The 15,325-nt window shown below is 52.5% G+C and overlaps 1 long non-coding RNA gene across 1 annotated transcript in view; it reads right to left on the bottom strand.

Annotated features, from left to right (window-relative positions):
• LOC144119326 (uncharacterized) overlaps positions 1–15,325 on the bottom strand; it is a 65,043-nt gene that overhangs the window by 9,660 nt on the left and 40,058 nt on the right. The window contains exon 2 of the long non-coding RNA XR_013312332.1: positions 8,927–9,073. This is a non-coding gene — a long non-coding RNA (uncharacterized LOC144119326). The remainder of the gene's footprint in view (positions 1–8,926; positions 9,074–15,325) is intronic.

Here is a 15,325-nt window from a genome sequence, read left to right as displayed (position 1 = left end):
CCTTTCTGGTTAACACCCCTGCCTTTCCCTCCTCCTCTTTATCTATCTATCTACTTTACCCCTCTTGCCCGGAGCGCTCTCGCAGCCACACTTCGCGCGGAGGTGCGAGCAGGCCAGCCAACGCCAATGAATACTGCTCGATCTGCGCGACAAAAATGACAAGGCGGAGCTCAGGGCGCGACGGACGGACAGGACAAAAGACTGGACGATCTTCAATCGGCTAGACACAGCGGCAAGACATCACGTAAACACGCTCTACCGACGGCAGCGGGCTTCTCTCTGCAGAACTATGCAGAAGGCTCGCAGCTCACGGCGCCTTTTCACTACATCACTACACCTAAGGCAGACCCTCAGCCTCTGTCTGCTGTCGCCATCTCGAGTGGCCAAACAAACCAACAGCTGGCTCAGCAGCTCGCTCACCGGTGTGCCGGTTTGCGCCGCTGAGCCCCGCAAGCATTTTTGCCCTCAGAGTATCGATATCAGGCCCAAATGTCGACACCATGGTGTCTCATCACCCCGCCCCGGATGACGGCCCGTGAAACGCGCTCTTCACAGCGGCGGAACTGAAAGACGCTCTGCGCCGCTGCACCCGCCGTTTAGAGCCCATTTTGCAGCAGCGCAAGGGACAAAGGACGACACAAGTGCACAGACACGACAAGTGCACATCGCCGTGCCAGTGCACTTGTCTCGTCCTTCGTCCCTTGCACTGCTGTAAAACAATGTCGCGCCAACTTGCCCATGCTTCTCCAGTATCTGCGCTTAGAGCCCGAGGAAGAAGACGAAGACCTAGTGGGTGGATACGTGTCTGCTTCTAGGTCTGTGTTTTCGCTTTTCGCTGTCTTCTCGTGTGTGGCGTGGGTCGGACAGTGCCCTCCGTGCGACCGAATGTTGACGACGCCCCTACGGAGAAATTCCCGGCACGGCGGGCGCATTCTCAAGTGAGAAAACCCAACCGGAACCCTCAGGGGCAAGCTAGGCTTAGCTCGGCGCTGCCGAGCGAGGCCGCGCTACGCGTCTGCATGGATTCTGCGTTGTCGACGACGGCTACGCGGATGCCCGCTGTGTTGCCACCTGACGCAGCCTCCACGTCCACGCAATCGTCAGCGCCTCTAGGCCTCCAGCCTGCGCGGTCTTCCGATGCTACGACTTTGGCCTGTGACATGGACTGCTCTACCGCCTCCGTGCCCGTGGCACTCCCTCAAGAAACTGTGCCCGTCGCGCCAGTTCAGTATTCCCACCAAGGGCCGTCACCAGCGTCTGAGCCTCCTCCACAGATGCCTCCCGTGAGTCAAGGCTCTCTTTCGCCTGCTGCGAACTCGTTCCGCGTTGCCATCAAGCCTACATTGCGCTTTGATATGACTGCCATCCCTGCCCGGAATGTTCAAGCCACAATTGACCATGCCCTTGGCTCTTCGAACTACTGCGGGTTTGTCGTCCATCGCCCATCGAACACCATCACGGTAAACTTGTCATCCTTGATGGACGCCCAGAAACTTTGCGCAGTTACGCGGATCCCCCTGGATGACAGCAAGCATGTCCCGGTGCAAATATATTTTGCATCTGGTCCTGACACACTCCGCTGCATGGTTTATCATGTCGACAGCACGAGCCCTCCCGAGGAGGTGCGCGCAAATATTCGCTGCTCAACTCATGTTGTACTGCAAGCACGGCCTATGGGTCGTCGGGGCTCATACCTGCTCATCCTGCAAGGCCCGTTGACTCTCCCGAAGTACCTTACCTACTACGGTGCGATCGTCAAACCACAGCCCTTCCGACCTCGTCGTATTTTTTGCTATCACTGCCACAAAGAAGGACATATGCAAAATACCTGCCCTAATCCAGCAGCTGTGGCCGACATGAATGAACCAACAGCTCATTGTGCCCTGTGCAAATCGCCGGACCATGACATTCGCTCCCCCGCTTGTCCAAAGAAGAAGCAAGCGAAGAAGTTTCACAAGTCGCCTGCAAAAATGGATGTCCCTACAAGTAATCGCTTTGCAGCTCTCGCATGTGACGACAACGACTTCCCTGAACTTCCTTTATCTGAGCCTGCTGCTCACCATACGTCTCCTCGCCAGCGTACATATGCACAAGCGGCTCACCTTCCCGGATCAAATGGTACGCCCAAACGTCCAGTGCATCTATCACATGTGGATACTACAGATGAAGACACAGCTTTAGACAATGCAATCGCGGAGGCTCGCCGCCGACTAGACGAACTCACCCAGCGCCGGGAACAGCGTCGTTCTCAATCCTCTCGAAGAATTCTCATAACTCGGGAGCAATCATCAGAGGAATCACCTAGGGTAAGCACTGGCCCACAATCAGGTGCCGACCACCTGTTAGCCGTGACTACCCCGACAGTGGACAAGATATTAGCGCTGATGAAGCAGGTGACATCCCTCATCGTGGAAGCTCTTCGGCCTCGTCATGGATAGCGCATCATCATCGGTGGTGGTGCAGTGGAACTGTCGAGGTTTCGCTAATAAGGCCTCTGAAGTGAACATCCGCCTTCGCGACGGAAAGCTGAGGGCATGGGCGTTCCTACTGCAAGAGCATAATGCACTCCCACGCCTTTCAGGTTTCTGCGCATACCATTCACCATCTATCCCTGATCGCCGTTGCACCGCCTCCTCCCTCAGCCCAGGTAAATCTGCAATTTATATTCACAGTTCAGTTCCGCACACACCGCTCGACCTTTCACGGTGGTGCAACACACGTCAAGAGGTTGTCGCCCTTCTCGTAAAACCTGCACGCACACCCCTTATTCTAGTTTCTTTTTATAGTCGTCCTGGCTCCGCATCTCCCAATCTGGGATGGGTTCGTTTTCTACGTTCTACCAACTCGGGTATCCCTATTCTAGTTGGCGGTGACTTCAACGGCGCACACACTGCGTGGGGTTACCCATCGGATTCCTCAAGGGGTTCACACATCCAAGGGAGCTTTTCAGATCATTCCTTTCAACTTTTAAACCACCCGAATACTTCTACCCGCCCACGAGGTGGCCCGTATTCACCTGATTTGACTTGGTGGTTAGGCCCCGGTAACCCTCGTTGGGCTGTTGATTCTGATACTTGGGGTAGCGATCACAGCCCTATTTTTATCTCCCTCACGCCTACGCGTTTACGGAAAATACGCCGCACTGTACGAATAACATCATGGGATTCTGTACGCGCAGACAATCATTTATCTACATTCAACCCCTCTTCAGCATTGTCTACTCTATCTGATGTTCTCGCTACTCACACTATTACCACTACTGTAAATGAAGATGACCCAAACCCGGACATACATCTCTTAAATCTGTGGGCTCTTCGTCGCCAGGCGGATCTTTACGCTACTCGTCACCCCGATGACCCTTCGGCTCTTCCTACTCTTCACCGCGCTACCGCACGGGCGCGGCGCTATGCAAAGCGGCTAGGCAGGCAACGCTGGGCTGCATGGTGTGCTCGCCTGTCCTCTACGCAGGGCAATCGACATCTTTGGAGAGTGTTTCACGCGATGGAGCGCCCTTCTCAGGTTGCAGATTACACAGAGAGCATTCGCCTCGCGCTAAATGTGGATGAGGACACATTTGCACAACAAGCGGCCCGTCAATTTTTTCCAAACCATGACTGCACCGCTACGTCTCCACCTGACTTATCGGTAACAGAGCCCCCTGATGGGATTACTTCTGACCTCACCATGGCAGAGCTGCTGGCCTCCATTGACCGTTTAAAAACTACTACTACTCCCGGGCACGACGGCATACCTAACTCCTTATTCCGTAACTTGGAAGGGAGGGCTTTGGAAACCCTACTTGATACTTTTAACGAAGTGTGGCTTTCTGGCATCATGCCGGGAGACTGGAAGCATTCTATTGTGGTTCCAATCCCCAAGTCAGGTCAGCCTCCAGTATCTCTCTCGGCCCTTCGTCCAATTTCCCTTACCCCTACCATCTGCAAGCTTTATGAAAACATTCTAGCCGCACGCTCATCATGGTGGCTGGAATCCCATGATTGTTACCCAGATTCCCAAATTGGTTTCCGCCCACATATTGGAACGGAGGACGGCCTTGCTACTTTGGCTGCTGACGTGCTTGACCACTCTCCACAGAGTCACCTTGTACGAACCGTAATCGCTACAGACATAACAAAGGCATATGATAACATCCTTCACTCTGCCATTCTTGCCTCCCTTCAAACTCTTGGTCTCCCTCACCGGTTCCTCCTCTCCATTCACGCCTTTTTAGCAAATCGAACCTTCAGCGTGCGTGTCCACGGAAAGCCCTTTGGTAATTTCACTTCCAATCGAGGAGTGCCGCAGGGCTCCGTTCTCGCCCCCACATTATTTAATGTGGCTTTAATTCCTCTGGTTCGAGCCCTAGAGACCATCCCTTCTATCCGCGTGCTTGCATATGCCGATGATATCACCTTGTGGTGCTGTCATCCAGATGCGTCTATTCATCAGTCGGTCCTTCAACACGCGCTGGATGTATTGACATCTCGCCTCCCACCTTTGGGTCTAACACTCTCTCCTACTAAATCATGTTTCATTCGAATTGGAAATAAAGCCGCCTTACGGAAAGCTCCCCCTTTAAATTTTACGGTACATAATTCTCTGATTCCTCAGGTAGAAACTGTTCGTATTCTTGGTCTTCTCCTCCATACATCTGCGACTGGCACCCCGTGGCTGACAGCCACCCGTAAATCGGCTCACGCTACTCTAGGTCTGATTCGTCGCATAGCTATGCGCTCTGGTGGCGCACGTGCTCATACGGCCCGCCAGCTTGTGCGCTCTATCCTTCAGCCACGGATAGTATATCAGGCTCAATTTCAACGTCTCACCCGCAGACAGTGGGACTCCCTTGAAGCTATCAATCGTGAGGCTATGCGCGTCATAACATATCTGCCTCGTTTAACACCCATACCTGTGCTACAGGAGTTCGCCCAACTTAATACACTCAGTGAGATCATCGACCAACGGGTGGCAAATAGAGCTCGAAAACAGTCTCTCAAACTTCATCGTTTAAAGACACTTCCACCGTGGTCCTATTGCCAGCTCACTGACAATCGCCCCACTGTTTCCCCGTCGGTATCAGCAGCGTATCTGCCTGAAGGGTGCATATTATACACGGATGCCTCTCATTCTGCAGAGAGGGGAGTTACTGCTGTGTATAGTCCATCTCATCCGCATCTCAACTCTCGCGCGACGTATACTGCGGATACGTGCACTCCCCTGGCATTGGAACTTCAAGCCATTTACAATGCCATTGCTACCCTTCCGCTCGTTCCAACATTCAACACAGTTCACATTTACACCGACTCCCGCGCCGCCCTTAAACAGCTGAAGGCTGTTCGACGAACGTTCCAGATTTCACAATCTATTCATGTGCTCTGCGCAAAGTATCCATGTCCTGTGCGCATACACTGGATTCGCGGCCATGCCCAGGATCCACATAACATTCAAGCGGATGCTATGACTCATCTTCATACATTAGACGATCCGCCACCTTCCCCTCTTCCCCCAGATCCGTTCCTGTCCCACGTTTCCGATTCCGAAGTTCTGCGCCAGCGAACACGCGCTCTAATTCCTCCGTGTTCGCACCCTCTCCCCCGTAGTCTTACTCGGCAGGAGGAGGTATCCGTGCGCCGGATTCGGGCAGGGGCGGCTCTGACACCATCTGTCCGTCATCGGTGGCGTGCCAAAGATCTGCCAGCACCTGACAGGTGCCCTCACTGTGGCGCTGCACCGGACATATGTGATGTGCGGCACTTGTTGTGGACGTGCCCAGCGACGGCTGCTATCAGAAAACGGCTCCTCAGGGAGGTTGGCCTGCGGTGGAACCGCGAAAGTGACTTCGTGAAGTGGACAATGGACAACCGTTTCATTAACAACCTCTGCGACTACCTCAGCGCAACGGTTCTTCACTCCTTCTTTTAACTTTCAATCCCGTGCATTCCTTCCCCCCTTTCCTTTTTCAACTTATGCCTCATGGCACACTTCTCGAATAAAAAAAAAAAAAAAGAGCCCGAGCCCGACGGGGTTACCTATCAAATGCTGCGGAACCTGGACGCGGAGGGATACCTGAGGAGTGGCGCACCGCGGTCACTGACCGATACCAAAGCCAGGCAGCTCGTCCACGGAGCTCAGTGGATACAGGCCAGTGGCGCTAACGTCGGCGGCATGTAAGCTTATAAATAAAATGTCGCTCCAGCGGTTGCATGCGCGTGCCGCAGAGGCGGACTTGTTTGACGAGCATCAGACAGGCTTTCGTGGGAAGAGCTCCGCGGCAGATTAAATCGCGGACGTTGTCTGCGCACTTGAGCACGTGCTGCGGCGCAGCAAGTATTCCACTGCTTTTGCTGCTAGATGTGTCGAGTCCATTTAACAACGTCCACCGTGCGGTAATTGTCGTGGGGCAGTTAGAGGCGGGCATAGGATGGCGTCTGTTGCGTTATGGACAGGGCTTCCTTAACGCGCGGATACTTGCGTGCTCGTGGCTGGGGCTCTCTCTCAGCGCCGCCCATGGGCCCAGGCATGCCGCAGAGGTCGGTGTTGTCCCCGCTCCTGTTCGATGTGACGATGTCGGTATTGCCGGGCTTTCTACTCACAGGCAACCGGCCAAGTTTGTACAACTTTATATCGTGGACGACATTGCTCTGTGGTCCTTGGGACCTCCGGGCGAGGGTTCTCTCGTGAGAGAGTTTCACCAGCGGCCCTTCGAGTCCACGCATAAGTGCGCGAAGAGAGTGACATTCTGGCGTCCGCTACACGACGTTTGGTGAGTTTTAAGCGCAGAGAACGGAGAAAAAGTCGAAAGAAGTTTACGAAGTGGTCGTAATGGAGGGTTGAGCAGCAGGGTGGTATTGTGAGGTATTTCGCTGAAGCGGTTAGTGATGTTCACAGAGCAGAGGTTATGTTCTGCATCTGATGTGTTCAGGTTGAGAATAAATCTCAAGGAAATAGACGAGCTAGGCCGTCATACGGGTATGTAGGGAGCTTAACTTGTTCAGTGGGTGGACCAAACATGGAAAGAGGTTCGAGAAGAAAAAGAGAGAGAAAGACAGCGCGCTAGAGAAGCCGCAGAGAAAGAGTCACAAAGGGAACGAGGAGAATGAGCTAGAGAGCGGAAGAGGAAAGAGGAAGAGCCCGAAAGGGCTTTTGAAAGAGAGTATGCAATCCTTGCGAGGAAGCATGCTGATGTTCGGCGTTAGAACAGCGTCAGGGAGCCAGTGTTCAGCACGCACTGCGACATTTCGACGACTTTATTAACAAGACGGAGGCGTCCTGCAGGTTGGCGCACGCTGCCTCGCTGGTCCTTGGCTGGGCGAGTGATGTTCCCCCGGGAGTCGATGGGGCGCGCTTCTCCGAGTCTTCAACAGCGGATCGGGCTGCAAGATTGTGGTCAACGCCCTTCATATGTATGCGCGCTCCGCTTCTGTTCGTTCTTCACGCTAAGGCAGGCGCGCACATACACACAGAATCAACTCTAAAATTTCCTTCTCCCTTTGGCGCCGGGTGCGCGACCCCATTGGTCAAGCGCGAAAACCGGCTTCGAGAACTTTCCGGGTCCTTCTAGCGGTGCGCCGTCGTCGACGCGAGAGAGTGGGGAGAGGGCATCACTGAGAGCGGTCAAGGCTACGCCCTCTCCGTCGGCAATGTGTAGATGGTACTCCAACATTCTGGAACAATCGACGGCGCACGAGGCCATGTTCCCTATGACGCTGCGCCAGCGAGCAAAGTGGAAAGAGCAGCAGCACATAGAAGAGGTCCGTTCGATTCGGCCTGCACGAAGCGCACCAGTTCACGACAGTTCAGATAACGTTCACATCAGTTGAGATTCTCAGGTGGGTAGTTTTAAAATGTCGACATTTTTTCCGCACCCAATGGGAGGCCGTCCGCAAAAAAGCCCGGAGAAAGTGTGCCTCATTGTTCTGAGTTACTTGGGCACGCAATACAACATGTGCTCTATAGCAGACCGTTTTGATGTTTCTGGGTGGTCTGTGCAAACGTGCATCGAAAGTGCCTTGGGCTTTTTGAACAACATCAGCTCGTCCGTCATCACCTGGCCGAACCAACACCAATCTTCACCAATCACAGGAATAATGAACCTGTTAACGCCATCCACCATCGCATACATGCCGCCGTCGTCTTCTGCCATGATGCTGTCTGCTGCTGAACTACTGCATGAAGTCGGCCCTGCCTGCCGAGGAAGTGCAGTGTTTAGCTGAACTAGGCCTGCACGACGCCTGCACTTGCTTGAAACTAACGGTGACGTGCAGAGGGCGCTAGGCTGCGCTCGTGAAACGAATGGCGAAGTGCAGCACGAAGAGAACTAGTTCAGGTAGTGCAGGCGAATCGAACGGACTAAGGGTAAACGATATCCGGGGTTCATCCTTCCCTGTTCGTTTTCTCCATGACGCGCGCAGGCGCGATTGTACCCCGCTGCGCTAGTTTTTTTCAAATATGGGCCCAATTTTGTGACAATAAAGGAAAAAAGCCCCTGTCAAACTGCGGGAAGACAACAGCGTGCATCAACCAAACACGTTCGCTGGCGAGCTGCCAAAAAGTTGCCTTACCAACTTGTTCCGCACTGCACACTTTTCGTCACACTGCACGAACGGTAGGGAAACAACACAGTATGCTGCGGTGCTACTTTAGTATGAGAGCTTTCGGGAGCCCGAACAATAAGCAGACAGCATTCGTGGACGTGGTGCAAAAAAAAGCAAAAAAAGCGATTCCTTCAATCCCAATGTTGCGCGCCGCGGTACGGCGTCTTGCAGGCGGGCGCATGCAAACGGCCAGGGTACAATGGCCACCGCCGGCTGGCGGGTGCGGCCGCTGTGAAGAAGCACGTTTCCAACGATCCCCAACGCATTTTTTGCGCAAGCATGCACCCCTTACGAACGCGGCTTTGCAGGACGCCAAAAGGAATGCTTTGTACCTTGTTTAGAGACTGCCTGGCCGCGAGCTCCAGCAGTTTTTTGACGGCGTTGTCCGCGAGAAGCACCCGTGCGGGAGCCGGTAGACGAGTGTGCCAGTTGATCGGGTGAACATGCCACCGCCGTTCTTGTGCCTCCAGGAAAGTGACCTGATCGCTATGATTGAAGAGAGGCGCTTTCAGTGGGATATAAACGACCCAAAATATCATGGGTGTGCTCTGAAGGGGTCTTCGTTTCAAGAGATCGCAACCAAGTTGGAAACGGATTTCACCTGTGAGCGCGAGTTACCTGAGATGTGTTTTTTGATCTGGAAATGAATAAGAAAGCAGTGTTGCCTTCTGTCCTTGAAATAGCAAAGACAATAATTTTAAAGGCTTCCCATTTCATTGCAAGAATGATGCGTATAATTATAATTTTGTTTAATCCGACAGGGCAGAAAAAAATGCGACGAATCTGCCGATATTGCGGCGTGATTTGTAGTGACGTGTAATTATTGTTATACGTCCTATTAGTATACTTCCGTAGGGCACAAAACCGGCCAGATTGATAACGCACTGTTAAATAGCAGCACAAAATACGAGATGCGTACAAGTACCCACAGGACACATAATGTAGACGCATTTAACCCGTGTTTAGTTTTCTCGCGTCAAGTTTTCGAAAGTACCTTGCTCAGGCATCCTTAGCGGGCATCACCCATTTGGAGTGTGATTTCTTCACTAGTGGGGGCTCGTCGTCCGAGTAAGAAATTACGAGGCAGCATAGCAGCAAGGTTACTGCTGCAGTAGCTGTGCACGGTGATAGTTCGTCCGACATTCTGCAAAACCACCAGCTGCTACGGCAACGCAACTTGTCTCCAATTTCAGCGGCTGAGCACACGCAGCAATCGCGCACGGAGGAGAGCACGCGAGCAAGACCAGAGGCAGCGGGGAACGCGGCGCAACTGTTCTCAAGCGATAGTTTTACTGGCCTAGCGGCGCCGATTTCGCTGTGGGCTGCCGTTTGACCGTGAACGTCCTTGCTGCGCCACTGCATAGCAATCCATCACGTTACTTAGCTGCGCCGCTGTGCAGAGTCTCCGCCATAGCTGCGCTGGGGCTCCGCTCCCGCGGAACGGCTGCTCCCTGACCACGTGGTCTAGTCGAGCAGATGGAGCTTGGCGTCTCTAACGTTGAGTGCCTTCTGCACACAGTTACGCAGCGTGCCCACCCTGCCACTCTGGCAGGTGGTAGTCAATGGTTTGGTTTGGTTTATGAGGGTTTAACGTCCCAAAGCGACTCAGGCTATGAGAGACGCCGTAGTGAAGGGCTCCGGGAATTTCGACCACCTGGGGTTCTTTAACGTGCACTGACATCGCACAGTACACGGACCTCTAGAATTTCGCCTCCATCGAAATTCGACCGCCGCGGCCGGGATCGAACCCGCGTCTTTCGGGCCAGCAGCCGAGCGCCGTAACCACTCAGCCACCGGTAGTCAATGGTTGATCGCGAGAGGTTGGTCACCCAATTTACGCTGCGGCTTATTGGTGCAATGCCGCGTGTCTGCACTAACGTTGTCAGCGCTAATGCATGCAGGCCGCATCTCTTTCTATCACCACCGCCACGTAGCTCAAAGCGCGATTGAGGCATCCACTGACCCAGAGAGCCAGTTATGCGCCCTTCCTTTCCTCAAAATCATCGGTGCCTAGAACGTTGGCAACGCCAATGAACACACTGAACTCCGACAGCTTTCACTTTGTATTTCCTTGATTAACTGAGCTAATCCGCCCTAATTTTTTTCTCGTATGACGGAATTTCTGCACATTGGCGCACATGTGGCCGACCTATGGTGGCGGGCGACAGCGACACGTTTTTAAATTTTTCGTGATTATGCGGTGTGACAGGATCGCAAACTCGACGAAACCACTGTTTTGTCGGACGGCTTCGCCGACTTTTTCCGCAGAGTGACTGGGACTTCACTCTGTGTTGTGGACAACAGTTGAAGGATGACTCTGTCTTGGCAACCACATGAAAAAATGTGAAGCTACTGCAACAGGTCGACTTCGATCTAATCCCGCCGGCTGTCAGTGTTTGTCAGTATTTATTCAGCCTCCTACAGCCGGAGACTTTATTTCTAACTATTCCACTAAAATGTACACTGCCGCATTGAAACACACTTTGGGAGCCTAAGGAAAACCGGGAAAAGTTTGCCGCACATTGCTGTAACCACTTTAAGAGTTTAATCTAAAGACTTCGCTAAGAAAGAAAAATTAGCGTAAAAGAGCAGAACGGATCACTAAGTTTTCTGAGGCAACTACTCAGAGACGCTGGAGGTACTGCACGCTTTTACTGTGCTTGCTAGGCTCATGATGCACTCATTATGAAATGTCATGGGCACCAGCCAGCTCTACAGCAATGACCAGAGACAGATAGAACAGGGGGATGCAGGATTGTTGCTTTCTATTTCATTTTTTTTGTTTCTTGAATTTCTTTCGGAAGCACACTCAGCGTTCTGGTGTAAATGATCTGTTCTGTTCTTGTTGTACTTCTTATGCAAGACTAGAGACGAGCAGTGATGGATATTCGCTGACAGGCTGCACTCCGTCGAAGGTCGACGACTCTGATTAATTGTAGTATTGTTTAAAGAGTGATATTATTTGATATTTTAACGATATTAGTAATAATTATTTGGGATATTAGCAGTGATTTTATGGTAAATATGCCCGTGATTAGAGGTTAAAACAGGGATACAAAGGACGCCTCCTACACACTGGATTAAAAATCGTGGCACCGATGGTCGAAAGGCACAATACATTGACAACAAAAACGCTTTTCAAATGAGCCCCCACAATAAAGTGAGAAGTTAGTAAAGCGCAGGGAAACGACAGTGACGATCCAAAAAATCTGAGCATTAACAATATGACAAAAACAGTGAGTTATCTAAGCAGGAAAACAGTTTAACGGTAGCAAGCAAGCACTTTACAGACTATACCCAGGGAGCTGGAAACTGGAATACACATGAAAAGAAAGTTTAAAAATATTGCAACGGATAATCTTCGTAAGGACGACGTAGAGGAAGTGTCCGGTGTGTGCGCGCGATCCGGTCGGTGTTCGCTGTGATCTGTTCCTTGTGCTCCGGTCGTCCTTTTGCCTGTCTAGACTTCGGGCCACGTAACATCTTTGGCGGTGGCGCTGGGTAGACGATATCCTTGCCACGCAGGTCCGAAGTGGTCGTCAGGCCGGGCCATCATGGCTCCACCCGGCGAGTCACGAACCACTCCTACAGCTCCCTTCGTGGTAATGGCTCCTCCCCGTTACCCCGGTACTTTTTCTAGGAACGACGGCACCGATGTCGACGACTGGCTCAGTATGTACGAACGAGTGAGCACCTATAACTGGTGGGGTCCCACCGTGATGCTAGCAAATGCTATCTTCTATCTTATTGGCACTGCCCGGGTCTGGTACGAAACTCACGAACTGACAAGCTGGAACACTTTTAAAGAAAAGCTCGGTACTTTGATTGACGGACGCGATGACCGGAAGCTCTCTGCAAGAAACCAGCCCTCGACGCGCGCCCAGTCGTCAACAGAAAGTTATGTCGCATATATTCAAGATGTCTTGGCGCTTTGCCACAAAGTTGACGCCGCCTTGACCGAGTCCGACAAGGTGGGCCATGTTCTGAAAGAGATTGCCGATGACGCTTTTACTTTAATTGCTTGCAAAGACTGTACTACAGTGGGTACAATCATAAACGAGTGCCGTCCAGGGGCGTAACCACGAGGGAGGGGGGCTTATGGGTCTTCAGCCCTACCCGCCTCCCCAAAATTTTTTGAACTTTCACGCATCGGTGACAAAATCAACCACCGGCGTCGGAAGTCATTTTGGACTTTGTCCCCTGCAGTGTCTTTTTCAGACTAGAAAAGATATTTTGGCGCAGACATTGCTAACTCGGGTTGAATTTCGTGGCAACGCCCATGCGCCTGGAGTCATGTAACGCAAGCGACCCCATCCTAGCGCAAACTTTCAAGGGCCTACCGAAGGCTCGCTATTGCGATAAAAATTCGGTGCAATTACTCGCAATACATGCATGACCGGTGACAGCTGCTGCTGCACAGTACACTTAGACTAAGCACAGCGTCATTGAGATTTTTCCCTGGCCGTTGAATATGTACAAAAATGTAAAGGTTCTTGAACGACAAACTTCATTAAAGTATTTGTCCTCTACTTGATAATTTCATGGGCTTTACGTTTTTTGTATCAGCGGCATGCATTGCTTTGATGGTTCCGGACCGATATAGTTCTAGACTTCGTGTGATATTTTTTTTTACTTATTAAAAACGCAAAAACATGGAAGCATTGGTATCAGTTATGTCTGCCACGAGTGAACTATAAGGGGATAGTTGGTATGACATGATTACAAGACATAGAACTCAGCAGGGGACAACACACAGAAGAGAAGCAAGCAGGAAGAGCTCGTCCTGTTTGCTTTTCTCCTGTGTCTTGTCCCCTGCTCAGTTTTGTAATCATGTCTACCAAGATGTTTAAGACATAAGAATACATTCTTTTATTTATAAGAATACATTTCACTTGACAAGGCAGCGCGTAGCGTTACCCAATACACAATGGCATTGTCAATGGCACTAGCAACGCAGTTATTATTGTTGCGTTTTATCTTTCTACGAATTCTATGAGGAGGCCGCCCTGCAACATAAGCCCACCCCGCCCCCCCCCCTGAAGAAACTTTCTCGCTACGCAACTGATGCCGTCGCTTCGAGCAGGTTAAAAACCGCCGAATACCACAGGAGTTCTCTCGGCTCTCTAATACGGCTTCCGCCTCTTCCTGCGAGGAACAGCGATTACCGTCGCACGCATCCTCCGATAATGTCCCCGTTGCTGAAACTGTCACCCGGATTGTTTGCCGTGAACTGGAAGCCCTTGCCCCTGTGATGCCTCGTCCCCCTGTAACTGATAACTCTCTACCCGCCGTGTCGCTGATTCAGGCCGTCGTGCGGCAGGGACTCGCTCACGTGAACCTTCCTCCGGCAGTGTGCGACTTCAGAAGCCCGGCAATCCCTCCGCCACCTCCCTCTGTTTTTCGGCGCATTTATCGTTGTTCTCCGCCGCGTTACCGCAATCCCAATGAGTGGCGCACGGCAGACGACAGCCCCATCTGGTTCCGCTGCTCTCCCATTGGCCACATCGCTCGACATTCCTGCAGTCCTTGGTCTTCACCGCCCTGCAACGACTTCCCCTCCTTCTACAGTCCCGCCTAGTCCCGCAACTTCTCGCCCCGAGTGCCGTTTGAACCCTCTGAAGCAGCCGTTCCCCCTCCATGCCGATTCTCCCGCTCTCCGTCGCCGCAGGGCCGCCGCTCTCGCTCCCCCCAGTCGCCTTCCAACAGCCGCTCCCATTTGGGAAACTAAATGATGCAGTTCCCGGAGGTGACGCTGCATCAACGACCCGGACCACACATCCTATCTCGGCCACTCGACCGAATCTACTGGACGTCACTATCAACCGTGTTCCTGTGCGCGCCCTGATTGACACCGGTGCTCATGTATCAGTGATGAGTGCTGCCCTCGGCCGACGCCTCCGCAAAGTCCTCACGACTGCCATGTCCCGTGTGCGTGTCGCGGATGGTGGCACGCCTGCTGTCGATGGTATGTGTACCGCGCGCGCTACTACTGCCGGCCAGAGTGTACCGGTTCAGTTCACCGTGCTGACCACCTGTTCCCATCACCTTATCGTCGGCCTGGATTTTTTGACTGAACATTCTACCGTCATTGATTTCTCGGAGGGTATCCTGCACCTCGAACTTCCACTGCTGGATTCAGACCCAGTCGATGTATCACTGTGACTTTTCAGTACCGAATATGCTCGCCTGTCATCCCGAAACGCCTCTTTCGTTCCACTGACCATATCTCGCCCAGTTCCCGATGGCGACTATCTCGTTACGCCAAACTTGATCTCCTGCTGACCCGTACATTGCTCTACCTTATACCATCGCCACCATCCAAGCCAACGCCCTCTTTCTGCCTTTCCTCAGCTTCGGCGTCTCTTCTCATGTTCTCCCGCCCGGCATCTGCGCGGCTACGCTGGCCAGTCTCGCTACTTGCCACGCCGCTAAGTTGGCCGCCACCCCTTTTGAGACACCGCCGCCCCGCGCCGTCAGTCTCCACTGTCGACAGACGCCTTCACGACCATGATTGCCATCGACCACCGCCCCGGCCAAACTGCCCGGCTACGTACCCTTCTCGAATATTTTTCGGATATTTTTGATGTGAACAACACCGCGTTCGGTCAAACTCTCGTCGTCAGGCACTGCATTGAACCCAGCGATGGCCCTCCTATCCGCCGCCGCCCCTACCGAGTCTTTAATGCCCAGCGTCAGGAAGTTACTAATGCGCAAGTTACTAAAATGCTCGC

The sequence above is a fragment of the Amblyomma americanum genome, chromosome 2, assembly GCF_052857255.1.
Source record: "Amblyomma americanum isolate KBUSLIRL-KWMA chromosome 2, ASM5285725v1, whole genome shotgun sequence".
NCBI lineage: Eukaryota > Metazoa > Arthropoda > Arachnida > Ixodida > Ixodidae > Amblyomma > Amblyomma americanum.
Note: the sequence above shows the minus strand (reverse complement) of the source record. Positions and strands in the feature narration are given on the sequence as shown.